At 51.0% G+C, this 13,775-nt stretch overlaps 1 protein-coding gene across 1 annotated transcript in view; it reads left to right on the top strand.

The window, feature by feature from the left end:
* The first annotated feature begins 368 nt into the window (after window positions 1-368).
* TSPAN9 (tetraspanin 9) overlaps window positions 369-13,775 on the top strand; it is a 186,079-nt gene continuing 172,672 nt past the window's right edge. Inside the window, exons 1-2 of the mRNA XM_065942716.1 lie at window positions 369-438; window positions 8,151-8,219. The gene's annotated coding sequence lies outside the window, so the exon portion shown is untranslated. The remainder of the gene's footprint in view (window positions 439-8,150; window positions 8,220-13,775) is intronic.

The raw sequence follows: 13,775 nt of genomic DNA, 5'->3' as shown, positions 1-13,775 counted from the left end.
AGTGTCCGCTCGAGGTCCCCGCTTCCGTCCCTTCCCCCACCACTCGCGCGGGGCTCGGGCCCCCTCGGCCTTGCAGTTCCCCGGGCGGCCCCGCCTCGCTCCGCCCCCTTTCCCAGCCCCGCCCCTAGGCCGGCCCTGCCCCGCCCCGCGACTTCACCATTCCCGGGCAGGCCCCGCCCCACCCCCGGTCTCGCCCCGCCCCGCGCCCTCGCCGTTCCAGGGCAGGCCCCGCCCCTCCTCTTCAGCCGGCCCCGCCCCGCGCCCGCGCCCTCCCCGCGCCCTCGCCATTCCAGGACAGGCCCCGCCCCACCCCCTCGGCCGGCCCCGCCCCGCGGCCTCGCAGTCCAGGGCAGGCCCCGCCCCCTGTTTCCGCTGGCGGAGGCAGTGGCGGCGGCGCGCGAGCGCGATCGAGCCGGACCCTACATTCCTGGGAGCTCGGTGAGTGCGGCCCGGGGCAGGCGGGGCGGCGGGCCGCTGGCCGGGGTCTCGGGAACAAGCAGAGTTACAGGCCCGGATCGGCTGGGGGCGGGCCGGCAAGCCCCCGACCCGGTCCGCGGAGGGGCGAGCGGCCCAGGGCGCCCCTGGAAAGGGTGTGGGGGGCGGCAGTGGGCCAGCTGAGGGAGGGGTGGGATCGGCGCACTGTGAGGGAGCGGCAAGCCGCCCGAAGGGGACGACGTGTGCTGGGCCCGGGAACGGGGCGAGGAGGGGTCTGCACGGAGAAAGGCTCGGAGGAGGACCTTCCGGGAACGGGGTGCGGGAGTGGCCGGCGGAACCCTAGGCGGAGGGATGGGGGTCTGTAGGATGCAGCAGGAAGGCGGAGCCCCGGAGCTGTCAAGGGGTTCTGACTGTGGGACCCAGCGGGCCGGCCGGGGTGGTCCCTTCAGCGCCCCCAGGGAGGGCCGGGGGCTCGCGCAGGGCTGGAGTACCGCGTGCAGCCCCGGAGCTCCCCGACCACCCTTTGGGCCACCCCTGGCAGGTCGGCACTCAGTGACAGGGCTTTGGCAGGCTCCGAGGTCTGGGATGTAGCCCATCTGTGCATCCAAGTTTGGGACTTTAAAAAACTTTCTGTGGTTATAAAAAAATTAAAAAGTCCAAACAAGAATCTGGCTCCTTACCAAGAGCAGTGTTTGTGTCGTGTACTTCAGAGCTGGAGTCTTGGATCTCCTGTCTTTGGAAAAGATACTGTCCCTTCCCTGCCTCTTTCCCCAATGCTGCTAGTGTCTGGGGAGGTTTGAAGCATTAGGGTAGTATGGGGTCCCCTGGAGAAGGAAATGGCAACCCACTCCAGTATCCGTGCCTGGAGAATCCCAGGGCTGGAGGAGCTTGGTGGGCTGCCGTCTATGGGATCGCAGAGTTGGACACGACTGAAGCGACTTAGCAGCAGCAGCAGCAGCAGGGGTCCCCTGGGCTGGGTAGATCTTTCCTCCCCATACCCCAAACATGGATAAGACTGCAGAGAACCAAACTCGTTATGTGAGGGTGCCCTTCTGACAGGCAGCTGTCCCCTGGGATGACTCAGGTATTTCCTCCTCCAGGAAGCTTTCCTGGACTAGTGGAGAAAACTGAGGACTCACGCTCTGACCCCTGCATATCAGCCAGCTTCCCTCTCTTTACTAAAAATAACCACAGAGAATGTTTTGTATGTATGTTCTGCTATAAAGATGTGCAGTCAACTTGTCTGCAAGTTGTAAGTAATGGGAAGGGGAGGAGACATATTATGGACAATCTCAAACAATGGCCTGGACAAATCATTTATATTTAGCTAAGGAATGCAGCCAGGGAGGCAGACCGTTCACACTGGCTTCCTACCCTCTGCCGGGTCCTGGCAGGGCCATGCAACTGAGCTGTGGGTTGGGGGGGTGAGTGAGGGAGGAGGGTTGGGGTGGATAAAACTTGAACAGTGATTCAGTTCTAAACTCGCTCGTTGAAGACCTGCTGTGTGCAAGGCCAGGAACAGCTGAGAGTTAACCAGAATGGAGAGGGGATTTTTTTTTTTATCTGATTAAATCATATTATATGGGCTTCCCTGGTGGCTCAGTGGTAAAGAATCTGCCTGCAATGCAGGAGACGTGGGTTCGATCCCTGGGTTGGGAACATTTCCTGGATGAGGAAATGGCAACCCACTCCAGTATTCCTGCCTGGGAAATTCCATGGACAGAGGGGTCCATGGGGTTGCAAAGCGTGACATGATTTAGTGACTAAACAACAGCAGCAAATCATATTTGAATCTTTAAATTGATGAACACATTTTAATTTTTTTACATAATTTAAAAAATTTTTGAAGTAAAATTTTTTATTTCTTTGGCCGCTTTGGATCTTCGTTGCAGCACTCAGAATCTTCTATCTTCGATGGGCCACGCAGGATCTTTAGTTGCGTCATGTGGATCTAGTTCCCTGACCAGGGATCGAACCTAGGCCTCCTGGAGTATGGAGTCCTAGCCATTGGAGCACCAGGGAAGTCCCCAAGCACTTGTCATTTTAAATTGCCCCCTTATAGTTTAGGAAAATGAGGCTCGGAGAGAATAAATGACTTCTCTGAGGTCACAGAACTCATAAGTGGGAGAAGCAGAACTTGAACCCGTGGCTTCTGACCCCTTAGGCTGTGTTTTCTGCTATGCCAGCTGCCTCTGTCATTCTTCACTGTTGAGCCTGGAAGACCTGGGCTCCGACCTTCATCCTAACATCGCCTAATTGTGCAACCCTGGGCAAATTACCGCCCCTCTCCAGGCCTCTGTTTGTTTTTTGAATTTGGTCATGCCCTAGGGCTTCTGGCAGTTCCCTGACCAGGAATCGAACCTGTGCCCCTTGCATTGAATGCTCAGAGTCCTAACCACTGGATCTCCAGAGGAGTCTCCAGTCCTCTGTTTTGGATGATTATGGGTTAAAATGTTTTTAGGGTCTCTTCTATCCTTGGATATCTAACAGTATAAGATGCTGTCAGCTGCTAATCAATGAGTTAATGTGTTCTTTGTTTATTTTCTATTTTTAATTGTGGTAAAAGAAATGCATAAAAATGACCATCATAACCATTTTAAAATGTACAGTTCAGTTGCAGGAAGTATATTCACATAGTCCTACAACAGATCTCCAGAATTTTTTTATCTGCAAAATTGAAACTGTACATCCATTAAACTGTAGCCCATCCCCTCAGCCCCCAGCTATCTCCACTCTACTCAGGGTGGTTTATTAGGCTCCTACTATGTCGCAAAGAGTCAGACACGACTGAGCGACTGAACTGACTGACTGATGTCCTTAATAAATGTTGCCCTTGAGGAATGAATAAGGCAAGTAGGTAGCTGGCCGGAGTGCCAGTCCTCATTCCTGTGAATGTAACTTCAGCACAGGCCATGTGCCTGCTCAGTCGCTCAGTTGTGTTCCACTCTTTGTGACCCCATGGAGCGTAGCCTGCCAGGCTCCTCTGTCCATGGGATTTTCCAGGCAAGAATGCTGGAGTGGGTTGCAATGTCCTCCTCCTGGGCATCTTCCCCACCCAGGTATTGAACCTGTATCTCCTGAGTCTCCTGTATTGGCAGGCAGATTCTTTACCATTGAGCCACCTAGGAAGCCCCAGCACCAGCCGATCTGTTCAGTAAATGAGTGAGCAGGTGAGGCCTGGGGCAAGTGCCTTCACCTCTTTGAGCTTTCCCTTGCTGCTTACAGAAGGAGGATAACAATACCAGCTCTCAGGGCTGTTGGAAGGAGCAGTGAGAGCGTGTATGTGAAGCATGTAGCTTAGGGCCTCAGACACAGCAGGTGCGCAGTTAAGTGGTGCCTGTTATTTATAACCTAGCTGAGGAGCTAGGCTCACAGAGGAGGACAGGACTTCTTCCACTGTCAAGACTCAGGCCTGCTGTGGTGGGCACCCCACGGACTCAGAGTGTGTGGATCTAATCCAGGTGCCTTAGCTGGCACTGCACATCCTTCCTGGGCTTCCCAGATGGCTAAGTGGGTAAAGAACCCGCTTGCTAATGCAGGAGACGCAGGAGACACGGGTTCAATCCCTGGGTCGGGAAGATCCTGGAGGAGGTCATGGCTTCAGTATCTTTGCCTGGAAAACCCCATGGACAGAGGAGATTGGTGGGTTACAGTCCATACGGTTGCAAAGACGTGGACATGACCGAAGCGATGGAGCACGCACACACACATCCTTCCTACCCAACCTGCCCTGCCTGTCCAGCTTCATCTTCCACTATCTTCCCCAGGGATCCCCGGTGCCAGCCAGACTCATCTCCCAGCATGCCTGGCTCATTTCTTCTTTGTCTCTTAGTCAGACTGTTCCGCCTTCCCGAACTGTGCCTCCCCCTTCCTTCCTTCCACTCTTTAGGATCCTACTCATGTCTGAGCTCCTTCATAGAGCCATCCCCAAAGAACCTTTTGGCATTTTATGTTTTCATCTCTCCTGGCTTTGCCACACTGCTTGGGGGTGATTCTTTAATGTGTGTCTTAGTACAAGAGTCTGTGCTGGGACTTCCTTGGTGGTCCAGTGGATAAGAATCTGCACTCCCAATGCGGGGGCCTGGGTTTGATCCCTGGTCGGGGAACTAAGATCCCACATACTGCAAGAGTTTGTATACAGTGACTAAGTCCACACACCGCAACTGGAGAACCTGCATTGCAACAAAGACCTAGTGCAGCCAAAATAAATAATAAAGCTTTCTTAATGTTAAAAAGAGTTTGTGCTGATCTCCATCTGATGATATAAAACAATAGAATGGGAAAGACTAGAGATCTCTTCAAAAAATTAGAGATACCAAGGGAACATTTCATGCAAAGATGGACACTGCATATAAGGACAGAGAAAATAAAGGACAGAAATGGTGTGGACCTAACAGAAGCAGAAGAGATTAAGAAGAGATGGTGAGAATACACAGAAGAACTATACAAAAAGATCTTAATGACTCAGATTACCATGATGGTGTGGTCACTCACCTAGAGCCAGACATCCTGGAGTGTGAAGTCAAGTGGGCCTTAGGAAGCATCACTATGAATAAAGCTAGTGGAAGTGATGGAATTCCAGCTGAGCTATTTCAAATCCTAAAAGATGATGCTGTTAAAGTGCTGCACCCAATATGCCAGCAAATTTGGAAAACTCAGCAGAGGCCACAGGACTGGAAAAGGTCAGTTTTCATTCCAGTCCCTTAGACAGGCAATGCCAAAGAACGCTCAAACTACTGCACAATTGCACTCATGTCACATGCTAGCAAAGTAATGCTCAAAATTCTCCAAGGTAGGCTTTAATAGTATGTGAACCAAGAACTTCCATATGTTCAAGCTGGATTTAGAAAAGGCAGAGGAACCGGAGATCAAATTGCCAACATCACTTGGGTCATAGAAAAAGCAAGGGAATCCCAGAAAAATGTCTATTTCTTCTTCATTGACTATGCGAAAGCCTTTGACTGTGTGGATCACAACAAACTGTGGAAAATTCTTAGATGGGAATACCAGACCACCTTTACCCGCTTTCTGAAAAATCTGTGCATGTCAAGAAGCAACAGTTAGAACCGGTCATGAAACAACAGACTGTTCGCAAATTGAGAAAGGATTATGTCAAGGATGTATATTGTCACCCTGTTTATATATAACTTATATGCAGAGTACATCATGTGAAATGCTGGGCTGGATGAAGCACAAGCTATAATCAAGATTGCTAGGAGAAATATCAAGAACCTCAGATATGCAGATGACACCACCCTTATGGCAGAAAGTGAAGAGGAACTAAAGAGCCTTTTGATGAAAGTGAAAGAAGAGAGTGAAAAAACTGGCTTAAAACTAAACATTCCAAAAATGAAGATCATGGCATCTGGTCCCATCACTTCATGGCAAATAGATGGGGAAACAACAGAAACAGTGACAGATTTTATTTTCTTGGGCTCCAAAATCACTTGTAACGGTGACTGCAGCCATGAAATTAAAAGATGCTTGCTCCTTGGAGGAACAGCTAGGACAGACTTAGACAGCATATTAAAAAGCAGAGACATTACTTTGCCAACAAAGGTCCCTATAGTCAAAGCTATGGTTTTTCCAGTAGTCATGCATGGATGTGAGAATTGAACCATAAGGAAGGCTGAGCGCTGAAGAATTGATACTTTTGAACTGTGGTGTTGAAGAAGACTCTTGAGAGTCCCCTGGACTGCAAAGAGATCCAACTAGTCAATCCTAAAGGAAATCAGTCCTGAATATTCATTGGAAGGACTGATGCTGAAGCTGAAGCTCCAATACTTTGGCCACCTGATGTGAAGAATTGGCTCTTTAGAAAAGATCCTGATGCTGGGAAAGACTGAAGGCAGGAGAAGGGGCTGACAGAGGATGAAATGGTTGCATGGCATTACTGACTTGATGGACATGAATTTGAGCAAGCTCTGTGAATTGGTGATGGACAGGGAAGCCTGGCTTCCTGCAGTCCATGGGGTTGCAAAGAGTCTGACATGACTGAGCGACTGGACTGAACTGATACAAAAATGAAAACAGTAAAGATCCTTGTCTTCATGGGGCATAATGCAGTAAAGGGTTAAGAAATATCTTCTGAAAAATGACAATTCAAAATATAAGGTGAGCAGCCTATGAGAGTAGAATATGGATTCAAACATGGGTGGAGTTGATCACCCTGATTCTAGAGGAACACGTCGTGTACCAGGTGGTGTTTGACGTGAACGCTGAAGGGCCGCTTTCATTTCGACAGAAGGAAGGAAGGGTGAGCCTGAGGAACAGCACTGAGAAAGTGCTGGGGCTTTGAACAGCTCAGTTGGGCCAATGAGAAGATTGTGTTGGGGGAACCTTGTACCTTCTAGAATCCCAAGTTTGCATCTGCAGCACTGTTTGTGCACTCCTTTTTCCGGAGTCATGTTTCCACGAAGGGCCAAATGTTTCCTGTATGTATCTTCACATCCCAAATTAACCACACTTTCAACTTCTGCAACAGTTTAAACTCTCACTTGATGGCCATTTTCTACCAAGTTTTTATTGCTCCTTGAAAGTAACTTTGGGGCTTTCACTGGTGGCTCAGTGGTGTAGAAGTCACCTGCCAGTGCCAGAGATGTGGGTTCATCTGGTCTGGAGAGATCCCATGTGCCTCGAAACAAGTAAGCCCGTGCACCACAACTTTTGTATTCTAGTGCTTTAGTGCCTGAGAACCGCAACTACTGAAACCTGTGTGCCCTAGAGCCTGTGCTCCACAAGAGAAGCTACAGCAACGAGAAGCCCATTCAGCACAGTGAGAGTAGCCCCTGCTCCCTGCAACTAGAGAAAAGCCCACACAGCAACAAAGACCCAGCACAGCCAAAAATAAATAAATAAAATTATATTAAAAAAGTAACTTTGAGTGTGTAAGAGATGGATGCAACAAAGTGGCCTCAGAGGGTCTCTCTCCTGTCTCAGTCAAGTTACACACTTTCAGATACATGAAACTGTCTCACTGTGAGTGGTCATAATTCCAAACATTAAATCCTTGGATGCCAAGGGTCTACCCCAGGGATGGCAAATACCTGGCACAGATACTCTTACTATTAGAAGGGCCCCTAGCAGACATCACTAATCCATCTCAGATGTCTTTCCTGCTGGGTCTTTAGCACACACCATCTGCTGAGTGCTTCCCAGGTGGCGCTAGTGGTAAAAAATCTGCCTGCCAGTTCAGGTAGATGGAAGAGATGCAGGTTCGATCCCTGGGGTGGAAAGATCCCCTGGAGGAGGGCATGGTAATCCACTCCAGTATTCCTGCCTGGAAAATTCCATGGACAGAGGAGCCTGGCAGGCTACAATCCCAGGGGTCACAAAGAATCGAACACGACTGAAGTGACTTAGCACGCACCAACTGAGTGAACTGATGCAGCAGCCAAAACCCATTTGCCCTTCTGGCCTTCTCCAGCTGTTGAATGAATGAGGTTTTTTTTTTTTTTTTTTTTTAATATTTTATTTGGCTGTGCCTGGGAGGGTCTTACTTGCAGCTTGTGGAATCTAGTTCCCTGACCAGGGACTGAACCTGTGTCCCCTGCATTGGGAGCACAGTCTTAGCCACCGGACTACCAGGGAAGTCCTAATGAATGGGTTCTTGATGGGAGAGACTGCAGACCAAGAATGGCTGTTGCTGGACAGATTTCTCCCCGGAGTGACTTCACAGCAGGTAATGACCTGGTGTTTTGTGTATTTTCCTGCAGAAATCTCCTGGGATCGTCTCTGATCTGTCAGCCGTCAAGGTGTTCGCAGGAAATTCAAGGAAAAAACAGGTCAGTGCCAGTCTGGGTCCATCGTGTGGTGGGGCCTCTGAAAGTCTAACTGTCTAAAGCCAGAGTCTCTCTTGCCCTTTCACTGTGGGTTGGGGAGGGAGGATGGACTGGGATGTTGACATTTTCTAGCTGTCTCTCTGCTCCCCAGCTCTTGACTTTGAATTGATAAGCTCCTTAAATTGGGCTTTGGGGGCCAGGGGAGATATTCCTTCTTCCTCGCTGTTTCTGAATGGTGGCTGGCAGTATTCTTAATTTCTTTCTTGACCACCTGATGGTAGGGAGGAAGCTTGGGGGGTGCAGGAGAGGCCTGTAACTTCCTGCTTCCTGTCTCCTCCTGGCAGTGGGCTTGGGAGCCAGGGTGGAGGACCTCCCACCAGCCGGCCAGAAAAGAATCCCTGGGAATCTGGCCAGTCCCACCTGTGTCTCTTCTTCTATACTGGGCCCTGCAGGAAAGCCTCCAGCCCTCTGGGTGGACACCCTCTGCCAGGATGCTCGCCGGGAGTCCTCATCTCTGCGCCTGCAGGCTCCGGGGGGATATTGCTGGTAGCGTCTTTCTTCGCAGCACCCGTGTTTCGAGGCCCCTGTGGAGCCGGAGGTGGGCAGCAGCCTACCCAGGCTTCCGGTGTGGATGGTGCTGATTCAGTTTCCAGCGCTGCTGCCTACAGACCTGGGTCTTTTAACGTTTTAGCTGATGTTGTTTTATCCTATGGCTTCCTCCTGCTGGGTGGTTTGTGAATCTCTTACCTTTCAGAACCTGGCTGCGTGGTGGAGGGTGTAGTGTGGTGATAAGGATGGTGCTGGGAAATTTTCTTGTCAAGAGTCCCTTCTTTGTGAGTCTCGGCACAGCTATTTGGAGTTCCAGGAGCAGCCTTGGGCCTCTTACTGGCCTGTTATGCTTTCACCATGATACTCAGGTGCCAGTTTTCATATTTATCATCATCATCATATGCCACAGTGTCAGTATGTCCACAAGTAATTTAGGTTTCCTTGGTGGCTTAGACGGTAGAGAATCTGCATCTGATGTAGAAGATCTAGGTTCATTCCCAGGCTCAGAAAGATCCCCTGGAGAAGGAAATGGCAAACCACTCCAGTATTCTTGCTTGGAAAATCCCATGAACAGAGGAACCTGGCGGGCTGCAGTCCATGGGGTTGCAAAGAGTCAACTTTGCAATACTTCGGTATTGAATCTTAATTTTACTCTCATTTAATTTTCACGAGGGTCCTATGGGGTAGCTATCATTTCCCGTTTCGCAATGGCAGCAATTGAAGTGGAGCGCAGGCCAGAGACTTGCCTACGACCACATCTTTAGTGCTGGGGGTGGGGTCAGCGGCTCAAGACGCCCGCCGCCCCTGCCTTCCCAGCTGACCTTCGGCCCCTCCTATCAGGCCAGGGAATCTGCTCCCGTCCCTCCTTGAGTCTGCAGTCTGCTGCAGCCAGGATGTAGGCTCTCATTCTAAGTCATCCCCCCTCCCTGGGGGCCTAGGGGTGGGTGGTGTGGGCTTTCAGTCTGCTCCCCTGGGATTTGGGGCACCGCCTACTGGATGACTGGCCGGCGGCCGGCATGATGCCAGGCCGAGGGAAGCCGGTCTGCTGAAAATCCGGTGGCGGGGATGGAGGGACTTGTGGACAAGTGGGTGAGAGTCATTGCGGGTCCTGCCTTGTCCTGCCCCGTCACAGAGATACCTTGGGGCCTGCCCAGAGGGGCCCTTCGAGGCCCAGCATGCTGGGAGGAGCCTTGAGGGAGGAGCCGGACAGCTGAGCATCACTTGCCGTCTAGACAGACGGCTATCCTTCTGTGGGTCTGTGCTGAAGGCAGAATGTGGGGGGTCTGACATTCTGGACAGGAAGTTTACCCCTCCTGAAGCTTTCTCAGGCTTTGATTGGGCCAGGTCTTGTCCTGTGGTTGAGCCTCTGGAGTGGTGACCAGCTCCGTATGGATGGTCGTCTATCTCTGCCTGGTTAGGTGACTTGGGGCAGTCCTGTCTTCTCCCCTCCATCGCTCAGATGCCTTCTGTCTCTGGCCCTGAGGTGGACGGAGGACGGAAGGATGGGGTTAATGAGTGAACCAGAGCTCTGAGTCCTGATGGAAGCCGGGCTGGGGGCTGAGCATGTCCACAGAGACGGCTGCCCGGCTGGCTGGTTAGCTAGCGGCCTGACTTCCGTCCTGCGCTGACGCCTCTGCAGCCACTCTCATTTCACCTGCTTCCTGCCCCAGCCTGATGAGTTTAGGAGTGAGAGGCCCCATCTCTGGGCCCCAGCCCAACATATTCATAGTCTGAGCGTCAGTTAGAGCCGCTGGCTTCCCAGGTGGCTCAGACGGTAAAGAATCTACCTGCAACACAAGAGACAAGGGTTCGATCCCTGGGTCGGGAAGATCCCCTGTAGGAGGAAATGGCAGCCCGCTAAAGCATTCTTGCCTGGAAAATCCCATGGACAGAGGAACCTGGTGGGCTACAGTCTATGGGGTCGCAAAGAGTCGGACACGACTGAGCGACTAGCATCTCCTTAGAGCCCCAGTCTGGTGGAATGAAAACTTCTGCCTGGTGGAGGCTGGCTTCCCCCTGCCCTCCTCTCAAACCAGATCCACAGCCCAAACTCAGCGGCACTGGCGGGGCTCTGGAAGAGGCAGCCAGGAGCTGCGATTCTGTGGGCTCACCTAACACCACATGCTCTTTGGTCCCCGATCAGCAGTCATGTGTAGATGAGGGTTTTTTTTTTTTTTTTTAAGTAGTTTTTACTTATTGGCTGTGCTGGGTCTTCGTTGCTGTGTGAGGGCTTTTCTGTAATTGCGGAAAGTGGGGGCTACTCTCTAGTTGCGACGCATAGGCTTTTCATTGTGGTGGTTTCTCTTGTTGCAGAGCGTGGGCTCTAGGCACGTGGGCTTCAGCAGTTGCGGATCCCGGGTTTCTAGAGCACAGGCTCAATCATTGTGGTGCATGGGCTTAGTTGGGCTTCCCAGTGGTAAAGAACCTGCCTGCCAATGCAGGAGACATGAGAGACTCAGGTTCCATCCCTGGGTGGGGAAGGTCCCCTGGAGGAGGGCATGCCAGCCCCCTCTAGTATTCTTGCCTGGAGAATCCCTGGACAGAGGAGCCTGGTGGGCCCCAGTCCATAGGATCGCAGAGTCAGACACGACTGAAGCAACTTAGCACACACGCTTGACCTTAGTTGCTCCAAGGCATGTGGGATCTTCCCAGACCAGGGATTGAACCAGTGACTCCTGCATTGGCTGGAGGATTCTTTACTGCTTAGTTACTAGGGAAGTCCTGGAGATGAGTTTTGAGTGTCTGGCTTAATACTATCTGTGTTTGAGTTTCCCACCCCCTCCCCATTCCCCTTCCAGGACCTGGAAATTTATTGCACTTTGAATACTTGCTTGCTTTCTGAGAGTCTTGTGATCATCTCTACACCCCGTGTCAGCATTTGTAAAAATATCTGACCTTGTCCTGGAAACAGGAAAGGTTGGGGGTGGAGAACTGCCCAGGGGGTCTGAAGAGTTAGGCTGCTCAGCCGGTCCCTGGAAGCCCCCACTTGTTGGGGAGGCTTGGCTGTCACTGCAGGAAGACTGAGGGTCCCTCAGCCCTCCATGTAGGATCTTGATGTGTTTCTAGCGTTGGCTTTGGCAGCGCAGGGCCACTGCTAACCCTCACAGCATCTTTGTGCAGATCCAAAAAATGCACTGACTCAATGGACATGAGCTTGAGCAAACTCCAGGAGACAGTGAAGGACAGGGAAGGTTGGTGTGCTGCAGTCCATGGGGTCGCAGAGAGTCAGACATGACTTAGCGACTGGAGAACAACAGGTGAAAAAGAAAATAAATTAGAGTGAGTAAATTGTTGTAAACCTGAACAACGTCCCAGTCCACCTGGGCCAGCCTCCTGGAGCCTTGGTGGGCAGTGGCCCTTGCTTGGGCATCCGTCCCAGCACAGCTTGTGGTCCCTGCAACCCCGGGAGGAGATGTGTTGGGTTCAGAGCTGGGGAGAGGGCCTGGGGTGGGAACGGGCCTCTGAGAGCAGTGGAGGGGGAGGGGTGTGATCTCAGGGGGTGCTCAGAGCACGGGTGGAACCGGGTGTGGCTTTGCGTGTGTGTCAGTGAGTGTGTGTGTGAGTATGCCTGCGTGTATGTGTGCGTGTCTGAGTATGTGTGTGTGTATGTGTGTGCGCGAGTATACGTGTGTGTCAGTGAGTGTGTGTGTGAGTATGTCTGCGTATATGTGTCAGTATGTGTGCGTGTCTGAGTATGTGTGTGTGTGAGTATATGTGTTTATGTGTGAGTATATGTGTGCATGTGAGTGTGTGTATGTCTATGTGTGTCTGTGTGTCTGTGAGTATGCGTGTGTGTATGTGTGTGTGAGTATGTCTGTGTATGTGTATATGTGTGTGTCTGAGTATGTGTGTGTATGTGTGTGTATGTGTGTGTGAGTATATGTGTGTGTCAGTGAGTATGTTTGTGTATGTGTATGTGTGAATATGTGTTTATGTGTGTGTGTCAGCGTGTGTATATCTGTGTGTGTGCGCGCAAGTGTGTGAGTATGTCTATGTGTATATGTGTGTCTGTGAGTATATGTGTGTATACATGTGTGTGTATGTCTGTGTGTGTATATGTGTGTGTCTGTATGAGTGTGTGTGTGAGTATATGTGTACCTGTGAGTATGCATGTGTATATGTGTGTGTCTGTGAGTATGTGTGTGTGTGTGTGTGTATCTATGTCTATGTCTGTGTGTGTACATGTGTGTGTCTGTGAGTATGCATGTATGTGTGTGTGCAAGTGTGTGTGTATCTATGTCTCTGTGTATACGTGTGTGTGTCTGTGAGTATGCATGTATGTGTCTGTGCAAGTGTGTGTGTATCTATGTCTGTGTGTTTACGTGTGTGTGTCTGTGAGTATGCATGTATGTGTCTGTGCAAGTGTGTGTGTATCTATGTCTGTGTGTTTACGTGTGTGTGTCTGTGAGTATGCATGTATGTGTGTGTGCAAGTGTGTGTGTATCTATGTCTATGTCTGTGTGTATATGTGTGTGTGTGAGTGTGCATGTATGTGTGTGCAAGTGTGTGTGTATCTATGTCTATGTCTGTGTGTATACATGTGTGTGTCTGTGAGTATGTGTCTGTGCAAGTGTGTGTGTATCTATGTCTCTGTGTATACGTGTGTGTGTCTGTGAGTATGCATGTATGTGTCTGTGCAAGTGTGTGTGTATCTATGTCTATGTCTGTGTGCATACGTGTGTGTGTCTGTGAGTATGCATGTGTGTGTGTGTATGTGTATATCTCTGTGTGTATGTGTGTGTGTCTATGAATGTGTATATGTGTGTGTCAGTATGTCTGTGCTTGTCTCAGGATGTTTGCACACATGGGTTTGTCTAGGAGGATGTTCTCCTGCATTGTTCTCTTAGCTGGGAGGCCTACCTGAGCCCTTCACCAGGTCAGCACGTACCTGTGGTGTGAATGCCCCCCTCCCTTTAGAGTACCTGGCTGCTGGCCCCAGCGTGGAGGCTGAGGTTGTGGGTCCGTGCTCTCCATCCAGCCCCGGGGGTGTGGGTCCTGCCCTGGCAAGTT

This window comes from Muntiacus reevesi, chromosome 1 (assembly GCF_963930625.1).
Source record: "Muntiacus reevesi chromosome 1, mMunRee1.1, whole genome shotgun sequence".
Classification (NCBI taxonomy): Eukaryota; Metazoa; Chordata; class Mammalia; order Artiodactyla; family Cervidae; genus Muntiacus; species Muntiacus reevesi.
This window is presented reverse-complemented; position numbering and strand designations above follow the sequence as displayed.